The sequence below is a fragment of the Salmo salar genome, chromosome ssa01 (genome assembly GCF_905237065.1).
Source record: "Salmo salar chromosome ssa01, Ssal_v3.1, whole genome shotgun sequence".
NCBI lineage: Eukaryota > Metazoa > Chordata > Actinopteri > Salmoniformes > Salmonidae > Salmo > Salmo salar.
Window position 1 is genome coordinate 28,499,791 of NC_059442.1, and position 16,511 is coordinate 28,516,301.

Genomic DNA, 16,511 nt, shown 5'->3' on the forward strand with positions numbered 1-16,511 from the left:
CAGCTTTTTACATTAGCATGTGACGTTCAGAACTAGCATACCCCCCGCAAACTTCCGGGGAATTTACTAACAATTTACTAAATTACTCACGATAAACGTTCACAAAAAGCTTAACAATTGTTTTAAGAATTATAGATACAGAACTCCTCTATGCACTCGATATGTCCGATTTTAAAATAGCTTTTTGGTGAAAGCACATTTTGCAATATTCTAAGTACATAGCCCAGCCATCACGGGCTAGCTATTTAGACACCCAGCAAGTTTAGCCTTCACCAAAATCAGATTTACTATAACAAAAATGTTATTACCTTTGCTGTTCTTCGTCAGAATGCACTCCCAGGACTTCTACTTCAATAACAAATGTTGGTTTGGTCCCAAATAATCCATCGTTATATCCAAACAGCGGCGTTTTGTTCGTGCGTTCTAGACACTATCCGAAATGGTAAATCAGGGTTACGAGCATGGCGCATTTCGTGACAAAAAAAAATCGAAATATTCCATTACCGTACTTCGAAGCATGTCAACCGCTGTTTAAAATCAATTTTTATGCCATTTATCTCGTAAAAAAGCGATAATATTCCGACCGGGAATCTGCGTTTCGGTAAATGGAGGAAAAGAAAGAAAGACGGGGGCGACCAGTGCACGTGCCTAAGCCCACTGTCCCCTGATCGGCCACTTGACAAAGGCGATAATGTGTTTCAGCCTGGGGCTGGAATGACGACATTCAGCTTTTTCCCGGGCTCTGAGAGCCTATGGGAGCCGTGGGAAGTGTCACGTTACCGCAGAGATCCTTTGTTTTGGAAAGAGATGTCAAAGAAAGCCAATAAATGGTCAGACAGGCCACTTCCTGTAAAGGAATCTCTCAGGTTTTTGCCTGCCATATGAGTTCTGTTATACTCACAGACACCATTCAAACAGTTTTAGAAACTTTAGGGTGTTTTCTATCCATATCTAATAAGTATATGCATATTCTAGTTACTGGGTAGGAGTAGTAACCAGATTAAATCGGGTACGTTTTTTATCCGGCGGTGTAAATACTGCCCCCTGTAGCCTTCGCTGTAGCTCAGTTGGTAGAGCATGGTGTTTGCAACGCCAGGGTTGTGGGTTCGATTCCCACGGGGGGCCAGCACAGAAAAAAATGTATGAAATTGTATGAAATGTATGCATTCACTACTGTAAGTCGCTCTGGATAAGAGCGTCTGCTAAATGACTAAAATGTAAAAAATGTAATTCCAGCCCCAGGCTGAAACACATTATCGCCTTTCTCAAGTGGCCGATCAAGGGACACTGGGCTTATGCGCGTGACCCGACCGCCCCCGCCTTTGGGATTTTTTCCTCTGTTTGCCGAAAAGGAGATTCCCTGTCGGAATATTATCGCTTTTCTACGAGAAAAATGGCGTAAAAATTGATTTTAAACAGCGGTTGACATGCTTCGAAGTACGGTAATGGAATATTTAGAATTTTATTGTCACGAATTGCGCCATGCGCGCGACACTTCTTTACTATTTCGGATAGTGTCTGGAACGCATACGAACAAAACGCCGCTATTCGGATATAACGATGGATTATTTTGGACCAAACCAACATTTGTTATTGAAGTAGCAGTCCTGGGTGTGCATTCTGACGAAGACAACAAAAGGTAATCAAACTTTTATAATAGTAAATATGATTATGGTGAGTGCTAAACTTGCCGGGTGTCTAAATAGCGAGCCCGTGATGCCTGGGCTATGTACTTAGAATATTGCAAAATGTGCTTTCACCAAAAAGCTATTTTAAAATCGGACATATCGAGTGCATAGAGGAGGTCTGTATCTATAATTCTTAAAATAATTGTTATGCTTTTTGTGAACGTTTATCGTGAGTAATTTAGTAAAATGTTAGCGAATTCCCCGGAAGTTTGCGGGGGGTATGCTAGTTCTGAACATCACATGCTAATGTAAAAAGCTGTTTTTTGATATAAATATGAACTTGATTGAACAAAACATGCATGTATTGTATAACATAATGTCCTAGGGTTGTCATCTGATGAAGATCAAAGGTGAGTGCTGCATTTAGCTGTCTTCTGGGTTTTGGTGACATATGCTGGCTTGAAAAATGGCTGTGTGATTATTTCTGGCTTGGTACTCTGCTGACATAATCTAATGTTTTGCTTTCGTTGTAAAGCCTTTTTGAAATCGGACAGTGTGGTTAGATTAACGAGAGTCTTGTCTTTAAATGGCTGTAAAATAGTCATATGTTTGAGAAATTGAAGTAATAGGATTTTTAAGGTTTTGAAAATCGCGCCACAGGCTGGCAGTGGCTGTTACGTAGGTGGGACGAATTCGTCCCGCCTAGCCTAGAGAGGTTAACACCCCGGCCGTCCTACAATCTAAGATTGATGCCCTCAATCTCACACAAATTATCAAGGAACCTACCAGGTACAACCCTAAATCCATAAACATGGGCACCCTCATCATCCTGACCAACTTGCCCTCTAAATACACCTCTGCGTCTTCAACGAGGACCTCAACAATCACTGCCTCATTGCCTGCGTCCGTAATGGGTCCCCGGACAAACGACCACCCCTCATTACTGTCAAACGCTCCCTAAAACACTTCAGCGAGAAGGCCTTTCTATTGACCTGGTATCCAGGAAGGATATTGACCTCATCCCATCAGAGGATGCCTGGTTGCTCTTTAAAAGTGCTTTCCTCATCTTAAAAATAAGCATGCCCCATTAAAAAAAATTGAACCTAACAACATATATAGCCCTTGGTTCACTCCAGACCTGACTGCCCTTGACCAGCACAAAAACATCCTGTGGTGTACTGCATTAGCATCAAATAGTCCCCGCGATATGCAACCTTTCAGGGAAGTCAGGAACCAAGTCAGTTAGGAAAGCAACAAATAGCTTTTTCAAAACAAAATTTGCATCCTGTAGCACTAAATCCAAAAAGTTTTGGGACACTAAAGCCCATGGAGAATAAAGTGCACCTTCTCCCAGCTGCCCACTGCACTGAGGCTAGTAAACACTCACCACCAAAGAAATCTACGATAATCAAATTTCAATAAGCATTTTTCTATGGCTGGCCAAACTTGCCCAAGCCCCCCCCCCCCCCCCTTAACCCAAACAGCTCATGTTCTGAAAGAGCTGCAAAATCCGGATCCCTACAAATCAGCTGGGCTAGACAATCTGGACCCTCTAAAATTATCCGCCAAAATTGTTGCAACTAGAGGTCGACCGACTATGATTTTTCAACGCCGATACCGATTCTTGGAGGACCAAAAAAAAGCCGATACCGATTAACCTCTGGGGCACCCACGGGACACACTATTCAACAGCCAGTGAAATAGCAGGGCGGTAAATTCAAAACAAATCTCAATTCAAATTTCTCAAACATACAACTATTACATCCCATTTTAAAGATATACTTCTCGTTAATCCAACCACATTGTCTGATTTCAAAAAGGCTTTACGGCGAAAGCATAACTTTAGATTATGTTAGGACAGCGCCGAGACAAGAAAAACCACACAGCCATTTCCCAAGCAAGGAGAGGCGTCACAAAATCCAGAAATGCAGCTAAAATGAATCACTAACCTTTGATCTTCATCAGATGGCACTCAGGACTTCATGTTACACAATACATGTTTTGCTCGATAAAGTTTATATTTATATCCAAAAACCCCATTTTACATTGGCGTGTAACATTCAGAAATGTTTTGCCTCAAACTTCCAGTGAATGAGCACATCAATTTACAGAAATACTCAAACGTTGATAAAATATTCAACAGTTATTCAAAGAATTATAGATACACTTCTCCTTAATGCAACTGCTGTGTCAGATTTCAAAAAAGCTTTACAGCGAAAGCAAATTTTGCAATAATCTGAGTACAGCGCTCAGATATCAAAACAAGCCATACAGATACCCGCCATTTGAGTCAACAGAAATGGCAAATTACATTATAAATATTCACTTACCTTTGATCTTCATCAGAATGCACTCCCAGGAATCCCAGTTCCACAATAAATGTTTGTTTTGTTCGATAAAGTCCATTTATGTCCAAATACCTCCTTTTTGTTCGCGTATAGTCCACTACTCCAAATGCAGGAAGCGTGCGCAAAATGTCACTATGAAAAGTAAAAAAAGGTTCTATTTACGTTCGTAAAAACATGTCAAACAAAGTATAGCATCAATCGTTAGGATGTTTTTATCATAAATCTTCAGTAATATTCCAACCGGACAATTCCAATGTCTTCAAAAAAGAAAAGGAACACAGCTAACTCATATGTGAGCACGTGCCACTGAGCTCATGTCATTTTCTCTCTCATCTACTTCCAGGAGCTCTTATTCTCTCCCCATTCACAGTAGACGCATTAAACAACGTTCTAAAGACTGACATCTAGTGGAAGCCTTAGGAAGTGCAAAATTAACCCTAAGTCACTGTATACTGTATAGGCAATCACTTGAAAAACTACAAACCTCAGATTTCCACACTTCCTGGTTGGATTTGTCTCAGGTTTTTGCCTGCCATATGAGTTCTGTTATATTCACAGACATCATTCAAACAGTTTTAGAAACATCAGTGTTTTCTATCCAAATCTATTAATAATATGCATATCCTACCTTTGAGCCTGAGTAGCAGGCAGTTTACTACGGGCACGCACTTCATCCGGACGTCAAAATACTGCCCCCTACCCTAGAGAAGTTAATCGGACGATTTAAAATAAAATTACAATTAAAATTGTAATAATGACAATTACAACAATGCTGAATGAACACTTATTTTAACTTACTATAATACATCAATAAAATCAATTTAGCCTCAAATAAAGAAACATGTTCAATTTGGTTTAAAATGCAAAAACAAAGTTGGAGAAGAAAGTAAAAGTGCAACATGTGCCATGTAAGAAAGCTAACGTTTAAAGTTCCTTGCTCAGAACATATGAAAGCTGGTGGTTCCTGTTAACATGAGTCTTCAATATTCCCAGGTAAGAAGTTTTAGGTTGTAGTTATTATAGGACTTTCTCTCTATACGATTTGTATTTCATATACCTTTGACTATTGGATGTTCTTATAGGCACTTTAGTATTGCCAGTGTAACAGTATAGCTTCCGTCCCTCTCCTCGCTCCTACCTGGTCTCGAACCAGGAACACATCGACAACAGCCACCCTCGAAGCAGCATTACCCATCCAGAGTAAGTGACATTTGAAACGCTATTACCGCGCACCCGCTAACTAGCTAGCCATTTCACATGGGTTACACCAGTCTAATCCTTGAAGTTGATAGGCTTTAAGTCATAAACAGCGTAATCCTTGAAGCATTGCGAAGAGCTGCTGGCAAAACGCACGACAGTGCTGTTTGAATGAATGCTTACGAGCCTGCTGGTGCCTACCATCGCTCAGTCAGAATGCTATATCAAATCATAGACTTAATTATAACATAATACACAGAAATACCAGTCTTTGGTCATTAATATGGTCGAATCCGGAAACTCTCGAAAACAAACGTTTTTTCTTTCAGTGAAATACAGAACCGTTCCGTATTTTATCTAACGGGTGGCATCCCTAAGTCTAAATATTCCTGTTACATTGCACAACCTTCAATGTTATGTCATAATTACGTAAAGTTCTGGCAAATTAGTTCGCAACGAGCCAGGCGGCCCAAACTGTTGCATATACCCTGACTCTGTTGCAAGAGAAGTGACACATTTTTCCTAGTTAAAAGAAATTCATGTTAGCAGGCAATAACTAAATATGCAGGTTTAAAAATGTATACTTGTGTATAGATTTTAAGAAAGGCATTGATGTTTATGGTTAGGTACACGTTGGAGCAACGTGTACCTAAGCGATTATATGCGGAGAAAAAAAAATGGGGGAAAAAAAATGTATGAAATGTATGCATTCAATACTGTAGACAGGCTAGATAAACTAGTAATATCAACCATGTGATTATGATCGATTGTTTTTTATAAGATAAGTTTAATGCTAGCTAGCAACTTACCTTGGCTTCTTACTGCATTCCCGTAACAGGCAGGCTCCTCGTGGAGTGCAATGTAAAGCAGGTGGTTAGAGCGTTGGACTAGTTAACCGTAAGGTTGCAAGATTGAATCCCCGAGCTGACAAGGTAAAAATCTGTCGTTCTGCCCCTAAACAAGGCAGTTAACCCGTCATTGAAAATAACAATGTGTTTTCACGGCCGGATAAAAAAACGTATCTGATTTAATCTGGTTACTACTCCTGCCCAGTAACTAGAATATGCATATAATTATTGGCTTTGGATAGAAAACACCCTAAAGTTTCTAAAACTGTTTGAATGGTGTCTGAGTATAACAGAACTCATATGGCAGGCCAAAACCTGAGAAGATTCCATACAGGAAGTGCCCTGTCTGACAATTTGTTGTCCTTCTGTTGCATCTCTATCGACATTACAGCATCTGTGCTGTAACGTGACACTTTCTAAGGCTTCCATTGGCTCTCTAAAGCCGCCAGAAAGTGGAATGGGGTGTCTGCTGTCTCTGGGCAAAGTATAGGAGCAGAGTTTGTAAGTGGTCAGTCTGGGGACAATGAGAATGGAGATGCGTGGTCACGAGAACTCTCCATGTTTTCTCTGTCTTTGAATGAATACAACGTTGCCCGGTTGGAATATTATCGCTATTTTACAAGAAAAATCGCATAAAAATTTATTTTAAACAGCGTTTGACATGCTCCTAAGTAATGTAATGGAATATTTTGCATTTTTCGTCTCGAAATGCGCTCGCGCGTTAGCCTTCGTATAGTGACCTGAACGCACGAACAAAATGGAGGTATTTGGATATAACTATGGATTATTTGGAACCAAAACAACATGTTGTTGTTGACGTAGAAGTTCTGGGAGTGCATTCTGACGAAGAACAGCAAAGGTAATCCAATTTTTCTAATAGTAATTCTGAGTTCAGGTGACCCCGAATTTGGCGAATGTCAAAATAGCTAGCCGTGATAGCCGAGCTATGTACTCAGAATATTGCAAAATGTGCTTTCGCCGAAAAGCTATTTTACAATCGGACATAGCGATTGCATAAAGGAGTTCTGTATCTATAATTCATAAAATAATTATGTATTTTCTCAACGATTATCATGAGTAATTTAGTAAATTCACCGGAAGTTTGCGGTTGGTATGCTAGTTCTGAACATCACATGCTAATGTAAAAAGCTGGTTTTTGATATAAATATGAACTTGATTGAACAAAACATGCATGTATTGTATAACATAATGTCCTAGGAGTGTCATCTGATGAAGATCAAAGGTTAGTGCTGCATTTAGCTGTGGTTTGGGTTTATGTGACATATATGCTTGCTTGGAAAATGGCTGTGATTATTTGTGTCTATGTACTCTCCTAACATAATCTAATGTTTTGCTTTCGCTGTATAGCCTTTTTGAAATCGGACAATGTGGTTTGATTAACGAGAGTCTTGTCTTTATGGTGTAAAATAGTTGATTGTTTGAGAGAATTGAATTGTGGTATTTTAGTTGGTTTTGTATTTCGCGCCGTGCGATGCCATTGGCTGTTGGCTAGGGGTTCCGCAGGCGGAACGGGGTTCCGCTAGCGGAATGTCTCAACAGGTTAACTGACTTGCCTAGTTAAATAAAGGTGTAAAAAAAATATTTTTTAACCTGTTGGGGCAAGGGGGCAGTATTTGCACGGCCGGATAAAAAACGTACCCGATTTAAACCGGTTACTACTCTTGCCCAGAAACGAGAATATGCATATAATTAGTAGATTTGGATAGAAAACCTCTAAAGTTTCTAAAACTGTTTGAATGGTGTCTGTGAGTATAATAGAACTCATATGGCAGGCCAAAACCTGAGAAGATTCTATACAGGAAGTGCCCTGTCTGACCATTTCTTGTCCTTCATTGGCATCTCTATCAAAAATACAGGATCTCTGCTGTAATGTGACATTTTCTAAGGCTTCCATTGGCTCTCAGAAGGCGCCAGAAAGTGGAATGACGTCTCTCCAGTCTCTGGGCTAAGTACAGCAGCTCTGTTTGTTACTGGTCAGGCTGTGAACAGTGACACTGGAGATGCGCGTTCATGTGAATTCTCCATGTTTTTCTTTCTCTCTTTGAACGAATACAACGTCGCCCGGTTGGAATATTATCGCTATTTTATGAGAATCGCATAAAAATTGATTTTAAACCGTGTTTGACATGGGCCGAAAAGCTATTTTAAAATCTGACACCGCGATTGCATAAAGGAGTTCTGTATCTATAATTCTTAAAATAATTATGTATTTTCTGAACGTTAATCGTAAGTAATTAAGTAAATTCACCGGAAGTTTGCGGTGGGTATGCTAGTTCTGAACATCACATGCTAATGTAAAAAGCTGGTTTTTGATACAAATATGAACTTGATTTAACAAAACATGCATGTATTGTATAACAATGTCCTAGGTGTGTCATCTGATGAAGATCATCAAAGGTTAGTGCTGCATTTAGCTGTGGTTTTGGTGACATATATGCTTGCTTGGAAAATGGCTGTGTGATTATTTTTGTCAGGGTACTCTCCTGACAATCTAATGTTTTGCTTTCGCTGTAAAGCCGTTTTGAAATCGGACAGTGTGGTTAGATTAACGAAAGTCTTGTCTTTAAAATCGTGTAAAATAGTCATATGTTTGAGAAATTGAAGTTATAGCATATGAGGTATTTGTATTTCACGCCACGCGATTCCACTGGCTGTTGACTAGGTTTGCCCAGGGAGGTTAAATAACAGCGGCCAAATCGGTGTCCAAAAATACTGATTTCCGATTGTTATGAAAACTTTAAATCGGCCATTCCAAGTAATCGGTCGACCTCTAGTTGCAACCCCTATTACAAGCCTGTTCAAAGATTGGAAAGCTGCCGCGGTCATCCCCCTTTTCAAAGGGGGAGACACTCTAGACCCAAACTACTATAGACCTATATCCATCCTGCCCTGCCATTCTAAAATCTTCGAAAGCCAAGTTAACCTGTTGGGTCTAGGGGGCAGCATTTGCACGTCTGGATAAAAAAAATGTACCCGATTTAATCTGGTTACTAATCCTACCCAGTAACTAGAATATGCATATACTTATTATATATGGATAGAAAACACTCTAAAGTTTCCAAAACTGTTTGAATGGTGTCTGTGAGTATAACAGAACTCATTTGGCAGGCAAAACCCTGAGACATTTTCTGACAGGAAGTGGATACCTGATGTGTTGTATTGACTTTAAACCTATCCCATTGAAAAACACAGGGGTTTAGGAATATTTTGGCACTTCCTATTGCTTCCACTAGATGTCACCAGCCTTTACAAAGTGTTTTGAGTCTTCTGGAGGGAGATCTGACCGAACAAGAGCCATGGAACGGTGATGTCCCATTAGACACCTGGCGCGCTACTTCATGTTGGGTACCCTCGTTCCAATACGTTATAAAAGACTATGCATTCGTCCACCTTGAATATTATTCATGTTCTGGTTAAAAAGGCCCTAATGATTTATGCTATACAACGTTTGACATGTTTGAACGAACGGAAATATATTTTTTCCCCTCGTTCATGACGAGAAGTCCGGCTGGCTTACATCATGTGCTAACGAGACGGAGATTTTTGGACATAAATGATGAGCTTTTTTGAACAAAACTACATTCGTTATGGACCTGTGATACCTGGAAGTGACATCTGATGAAGAGAATCAAAGGTAATGGATTATTTACATAGTATTTTCGATTTTAGATCTCCCCAACATGACGTCTAGTCTGTATCGCAACGCGTATTTTTCTGGGCACAGTGCTCAGATTATTGCAAAGTGTGATTTCCCAGTAAGGTTATTTTTAAATCTGGCAAGTTGATTGCGTTCAAAAGATGTAAATCTATAATTCTTTAAATGACAATATAATATTTTACCAATGTTTTCTAATTTTAATTATTTAATTTGTGACGCTGACTTGACTGCCGGTTATTGGAGGGAAACGATTTCCTCAACATCAATGCCATAGTAAAACGCTGTTTTTGGATATAAATATCAACTTGATAGAACTAAAAATGCATGCATTGTCTAACATAATGTCCTAGGAGTGTCATCTGATGGAGATTGTAAAAGGTTAGTGTATCATTTTAGCTGGTTTTATGGTTTTGGTGACCCTGTCTTTGACTTGACAAAATATTACACACAACTCTTGTAAATGTACTGTCCTAACATACTCTAAATTTATGCTTTCGCCGTAAAACCTTTTTGAAATCGTAAAACGTGGTTAGATTAAGGAGATGTTTATCTTTCAAATGGTGTAACATAGTTGTATTTTTGAAAAATTTGAATTTTGACATTTATTTGGATTCAAATTTGCCGCTCTTGAAATGCACCTGCTGTTGATGGAGTGCACCACGGGTGGCACGCTAGCGTCCCACCTAGCCCCAAGAGGTTAATAAACAGATCACCGACCATTTAGAATCCCACCGTACCTTCGCCACTATGAAATCTGGTTTCTGAGCTGGTCATGGGTGCACCTCAGCCACGCTCAAGGTCCTAAACGATATCATAACTGCCACCGCGATTTTGGCCAGCAGCATACGACCCTGCATACCACTGCTGGCTTACTTCTGAAGCTAAGCAGGGTTGGTCCTGGTCAGTCCCTAGATGGGAGACCAGATGCTGCTGGAAGTGATGTTGGAGGGCCAGTATGAGGCACTCTTTCCTCTGGTCTAAAAAATATCCCTATGTCCCAGGGCAGTGATTGGGAACACTGCCCTGTGTAGGGTGCTGTCTTTTGGATGGGACATTAAAACAGGTGTCCTGACTGAGGTCATTAAAGATCCCATGGCACTTATCGTAAGAGTAGGGGTATTAACCCCGGTGTCCTGGCTAAATTCCCAATCTGGCGGTCACGGTCACCTAATAGTCCCCAGTTTACAATTGGCTCATTCATCCCCCTCTCCCCTGTAACTATTCCCCAGGTCGTTGCTGTAAATGAGAATGTGTTCGCAGTCAACTTACCTGGTAAAATAACAGATAAATAAAATCGATAAGACAGTACTGTGCAGCTGTATTCATCGACCTGGCCAAGGCTTTCAACTCTGTCAATCACTGCATTCTTATCGGTAGACTCAATAGCCTTGGTTTCTCAAATGACTGCGTCGCATGCATCACCAACTACTTCTCAGACATAGTTCAGTGTGTCAAATCAGAGGCCCTGCTGTCCGGACCTCTGGCAGTCTCTTTGGGGGTGCCACAGGGTTCAATTCTTGGGCCGACTCTTCTCTTTCAATGATGTTGCTCTTGCTACTGGTGATTCTCTGATCCACCTCTACGCAGACGACACCATTCTGTATACATCTGGCCCTTCTTTGGAAACTGTGAACCAACCTCCAGACGAGCTTCAATGCCATACAACACTCCTTCCGTGGCTTCCAACTGCTTTGAAATGCTAGTAAAACTAAATGCATGCTCAACCGATTTCTGCCCGCACCTACCCGCCCGACTAGCATCACTACTCTGGACGGTTCTGACTTACATGTGGACAACTGGAAAGCTACCTAGGTGTCTGGTTAGACTTTAAAAACTCTCCTTCCAGACTCACATTAAGCATCTCCAATCCAAAATTAAATTTAGAATTGGCTTCCCATTTTGCAACAAAGCCTCCTTCATTCATGCTGCCAAACATACCCTCGTAAAACGGACGATCCTTGACTTCGGCGATGTCATTTACAAAATAGCCTCCAACACTCTACTCTGCAAATTGGATGCAGTCTATCACAGTGCCATCCATTTTGTCACCAAAGCCACATATACTACCCACTACTGTGACGTATGTTCTCGTTGGCAGGCCCTCGCTACATATTCGTCACCAGACACACTGGCCCCAGGTCATCTATAAGTCTTTGCTAGGTAAAGCCCTGCCTTATCTCAGCTCACTGGTCACCATAGCAACACCCACCCGGTATATTTCACTGGTCACCCCCAAAGCCTATTCCTCTTTTGGCGACCTTTCCTTCCAGTTCTCTGATGCCAATGACTGGAACGAATTGCAAAAAAATAAATAAAAAATAAATAAAAAATAAAATAAATAAAATCGCTGGAAACTTCTCTCACTAGCTTTTAAGCATCAGCTGTCAGAGCAGCTTACCGATCACTGCCCCTGTACACAGCCCATCTGTAAATAGCCTACCCAACTACCTCATCCCCATGTTATTTTTTGTTCTTTTGCACCCCAATATCTCTACTTGCACATTTCACTCCAGTGCTAATGCTAAATTGTAATTATTTTGCCACTATGGCCTATTTATTGCCTTACCTCCCTAATCTTACAACTTTTGCACACACAGTACATTGATTTTTCTATTGTGTTATTGACTGTATGTTTGTTTATCCCATGTGTAACTGTTTTTGTCACACTGCTTTGCTTTATCTTGGCCAGGTTGCAGTTGTAAATGAGAACTTGTTCTCAACTGGCCTACCTGGTTAAATAAAAATATATTTGACTAAAACTAAAAGCATTGTAGTTGGGACATTCACTAAATCTTGTAATAAATAAATGTGTAGGTGACTAAACTGCTTTGAGTAACCCTGGATTGTAAACGGTCATGGTCAAAACATGTTGATTCAACAGTAGCTAAGATGGGGAGAAGTCTGTCCATAATAAAGCACTGCTCTGCCTTTTTAAAAACACTCAACAGGTCCTACAGGCTCTAGTTGTCGCACCTGGACTACTGTTCATTAAGGTGGTCAGGTGCCACAGAGGGACCTCAAATTACAATTGGCTCAGAACAGGGCAGCATGGCTGGTCTTTAAATGTACACTGAGAGCTAACGTTAATAACATGCATGTAAATCTCATGGCTCAAAGTGGAGGAGAGTGACTTAATCATTACTTGTTTTTGTAATTAGTGTTGACATGCTGAATGCACCAAGGTGTCTGTTTTAATCCACTAGCACACAGCTCAGACACCCATGCATACCCCACAAGACATCCCACCAAAGGTCTCCTCACAATCCCCAAATTAAGAATAGACTATGGGAGGCGCACAGTACTACATGGAACTCCATTCCAAATCAGGCAACTGATGACGTAGTAGAATCGAAAAGAAAAAAAAACAAAAACACAATTTTTGGAACAACAGGGACTGAAGGGACACACAGCCATATAAGACACACATGTATACATGAATGTTGTATTGTAGATGTGTGGTGGCCTGAGTTAATACACTGTTGGGTAAGGTGTTATGAAATGTCAAGTATTTAAACTGTATGTAACGATCTTATGTTGCTGGGCCCCAGGAAGAGTCGCTGCTGCCTTGACAGCTAACGGGGATCCATAATAAATACAGTATATTGGTACTCTAGGGCCTATATTCTCAAACAAGCATAATTTACAACTGCTCACAGATACTGTTTACGTTTACATGCACAGTAATTATTTGATATTAAAACTGATGGCAGTAGGCAGATTATGCAATAGTCACCTTACTATGCCTACCTTAAATCTGTGTGAGATCAAAATCGAAGTAAGCATACACCGATTAAAACCTGGTTTTCTGAGCAATCTTTCTAATTATTAGAACATGTAAAATCTTAAATCGGCATTCCAGCAGTGTATTTGATCTGCACCAGCCGGGCAAGCCTCTCTCTTTAGTGTGTCTGGAACAACGGAACGCATGTGTTTTAGAAGTGGTGTTCAAACTTTAGATGTCTGTACTCAAATGTTTTGTAAAAATAAAAATGTTCGCTGAGGTAGAACGTTTATTTTGATTGCCGGTTTTCTGCATTTATCAGGTAACCTGATTTCAGATGTCCATGTGAACAGGATTATTGTGGAAATTGTTCTTGCAAAGCATGTAAACATTTTAATCGAACTATTATATTCATCCAACTTTCCACAATAACCACATTGGTGATACATGTAACTCGAGATGGTGACATTGATTAGAACCAGCCATTACATCCCGGAGGATCCAGGTTAAGCCAAAAGGTTTACTCTAGCGTGGGTGAGTTCAGTATCCCACAATACTCCTTTCTGTAGCCCGAGGCTGATAAGGTATCTCAGCAGCCAGGCCTGTGGGTGCACACAAATAGAACTACCCCCTCAAGCCATATCTGGAATAAGACTCACTAGAGGTTTCCATGCACACTGTCCTAACTGACCAATCACTACTGATGTAAAGGAAAGGACCTGTGAGTAGGCTAACCACTGACAAGTTCTCTACTTAATGACTTAAAAAGGAGCAGATCAAACACTTGCACTGGCCTCTTTGAAAGTGCAGGGGAGTGGTAAAGGCAGTTGGTCCTAAATGCCTCAATCTGTAAATCGTTTAAATGATCTATTCTCTAATGGTCTCCGTTTATGAAAATTGAGATGAGATACTGGGGGAGTGGGAAGGGATAAATTTTGTGCATTTCCCCATTTTTACATAGCCAAAGGATGCAGGAAGAGAACCTGGCCTCAATGGTGTGATGACGTGGTTCTATGAATGTACTGTATACAATACAAACAGCATCTTGGTCAGTGATGCAGGCAGGACTGGTGGAAATATGGAAGTATATAGTCTACTGTAAAAATACTTAATGGCTGCAACATAAGGTGAGCATTTCCCAAATGTTATGCAATACATTTTGTAGATGGCCCCTGTCATAAGTCAGTCTGTAATAAATGACATCGCACTTTGGGGATTTAGCTAACCCAGTTAATGTTAAATATGACATGCAGAGAGCATCTTCAAAATACCTGCAGTTAAACACAAACCTCAAGGATCACTCATTCTTCAATCTCAACAGCTAACGTTACTACAGATGGTAGGACAGAAATGTACACTGACGTGAGGATCAGAACAGTCACTATTAGAGATCATATGATAAGCCTAACAACAATCCAAAAAAGACATCCTGCTGTCAATTGAAACAGTGAAACGTTAACGTTGCATAGCTTGTAATGATGTAAACAGCTAGCTAATGAAACTATTCTACAGATAGGTGTAAAGGAAATTACTACTTTAAAGATTGCCTACAAGGGATGTTTGTGGCATGTTTAAGAACAGGCTAGTAGCATATGTTCTAAGCACAACTATCTGGTATTGCATAGGGCCTAGTCTTAGGCTGATCAGTTCCGTTTCAAGACGATAATGTTCAGTCTTTGCTAACATGTCATGGGCTAACATGTCATGGCCTTGCACGTAACTTAGCTAGCTAAGTAAGCTAGCGTGCAGCACTGTGGTTAGATATTGCTCTGCTATTAGCTAACGTTAATCGCTACTAGTGACACTAGCTAATCATAATGCGAATGTATTATATAACTAACGTTAACTTGGCTAGCAACGTACACCTGAGTTGGACACGACAGCGAAATTCTTCTGGATACGATATACTGACGCGATGGCTACGAACCTGCTAGCTACAAAGCCGTGCTAATGTCATTATTTGACAAGGGGCGCACATGTTGGTGGCTAGTTAGCTAACAAACTCCGGCTTTCCAGTGACGCCTAACTCACATTAGCTATAGGGGTAGGCCATTTTTTTGGGGGGGGGGGTCTGGGCGTTTATCTAGTTAGCTGGATTGTTGAAGAAAAGCTAGTTAACAAGAAATGAAGCGAACTTGCCAGCTCCACCTGTGTCATCGTGCTACGAATCGTGACATTTGCGGAAAGGCTCGTCACTCACTGACAAGACGTCTCGAGATGCACGGACACAGCTAACGTTATTCTATATTTTAAATAGGTGAAGTGCTCTAGTCTAAACTACACATACTTTATTTTACAAATAATGTTTAAAGAAAATCACAGCTAATGTTGGCTTTATTCTGAAACCCAACCCAGTGTACAGCACCTGAAGCCAATCCTAACAAAAGGCCTCGCCTATAAAGTGACCCAGCCCCCCTCCTCTCCCCCTCTATTCTGAAATCTCTGACCCACTCTCGCGTCCCTATTTTCAGGCAGTGCCAGGCCCAGATAACGGTCTCAGCTACGAAAATCCTTGAATGACTAGATCGGTTTAAAAATAACAAATGTTGTAGGAGAAAATGCAATGTACATACCTGTGTCTTAGTGCCAAAGTTCCCTAAATGTTGAAATGAAATGGCGAGTTCCCCGGAGCAGCTCCAACCCAAGCCCGTATCTTGTGTTTCGGTTTCGCGGGGGCGGGTCGGTCTTTCTCAGCACATAGCGTATGATTCAATGAAGGGATGGGACTGGATAAGAGGATGTGGAGAAGGCATGGCCTCTTGCTCTATGCACCCGATTAGACTACAACCACCCCGGGTGCACCAGGGTAGCCTGGAAACCCGACATTTGAATTTCATGAATTATATGTCGGGCATAAATTAGTGATTATGAAAGTTTCCACTCAAGACCTCTAGCAAAAGTGTTACATTATATTTGAAATGACTTTACCGGTTGTCTGTGCGGGTGGTCCTTTTGCGGGTAGGAATGTGAGACAATATATCCACCAGAAAGCATAATTACAAACTTTTCAAAGCACTGGTAGTGCATTCAGAGTTCTAGCACCTGAAGCATGCCAAGAACCATGTAAACACATGCACGAGCTCGGCAAGT

General features: G+C 40.7%; 1 protein-coding gene across 8 annotated transcripts in view; it reads right to left on the bottom strand.

Moving 5' to 3' along the window:
- Positions 1–16,204, bottom strand: part of LOC106594233 (kinectin) — a 59,829-nt gene extending 43,625 nt beyond the window's left edge. For 7 of the 8 annotated variants that reach the window (XM_014186017.2, XM_014185788.2, XM_014185971.2 and 4 more), the window contains exon 1: positions 15,995–16,204. The gene's annotated coding sequence lies outside the window, so the exon portion shown is untranslated. Of the gene's footprint in view, positions 1–15,560; positions 15,583–15,994 lie in introns of those variants that run through there. The other variant, XM_014185676.2, reaches the window with a different exon arrangement.
- Between the last annotated feature and the right edge of the window lie 307 nt (positions 16,205–16,511).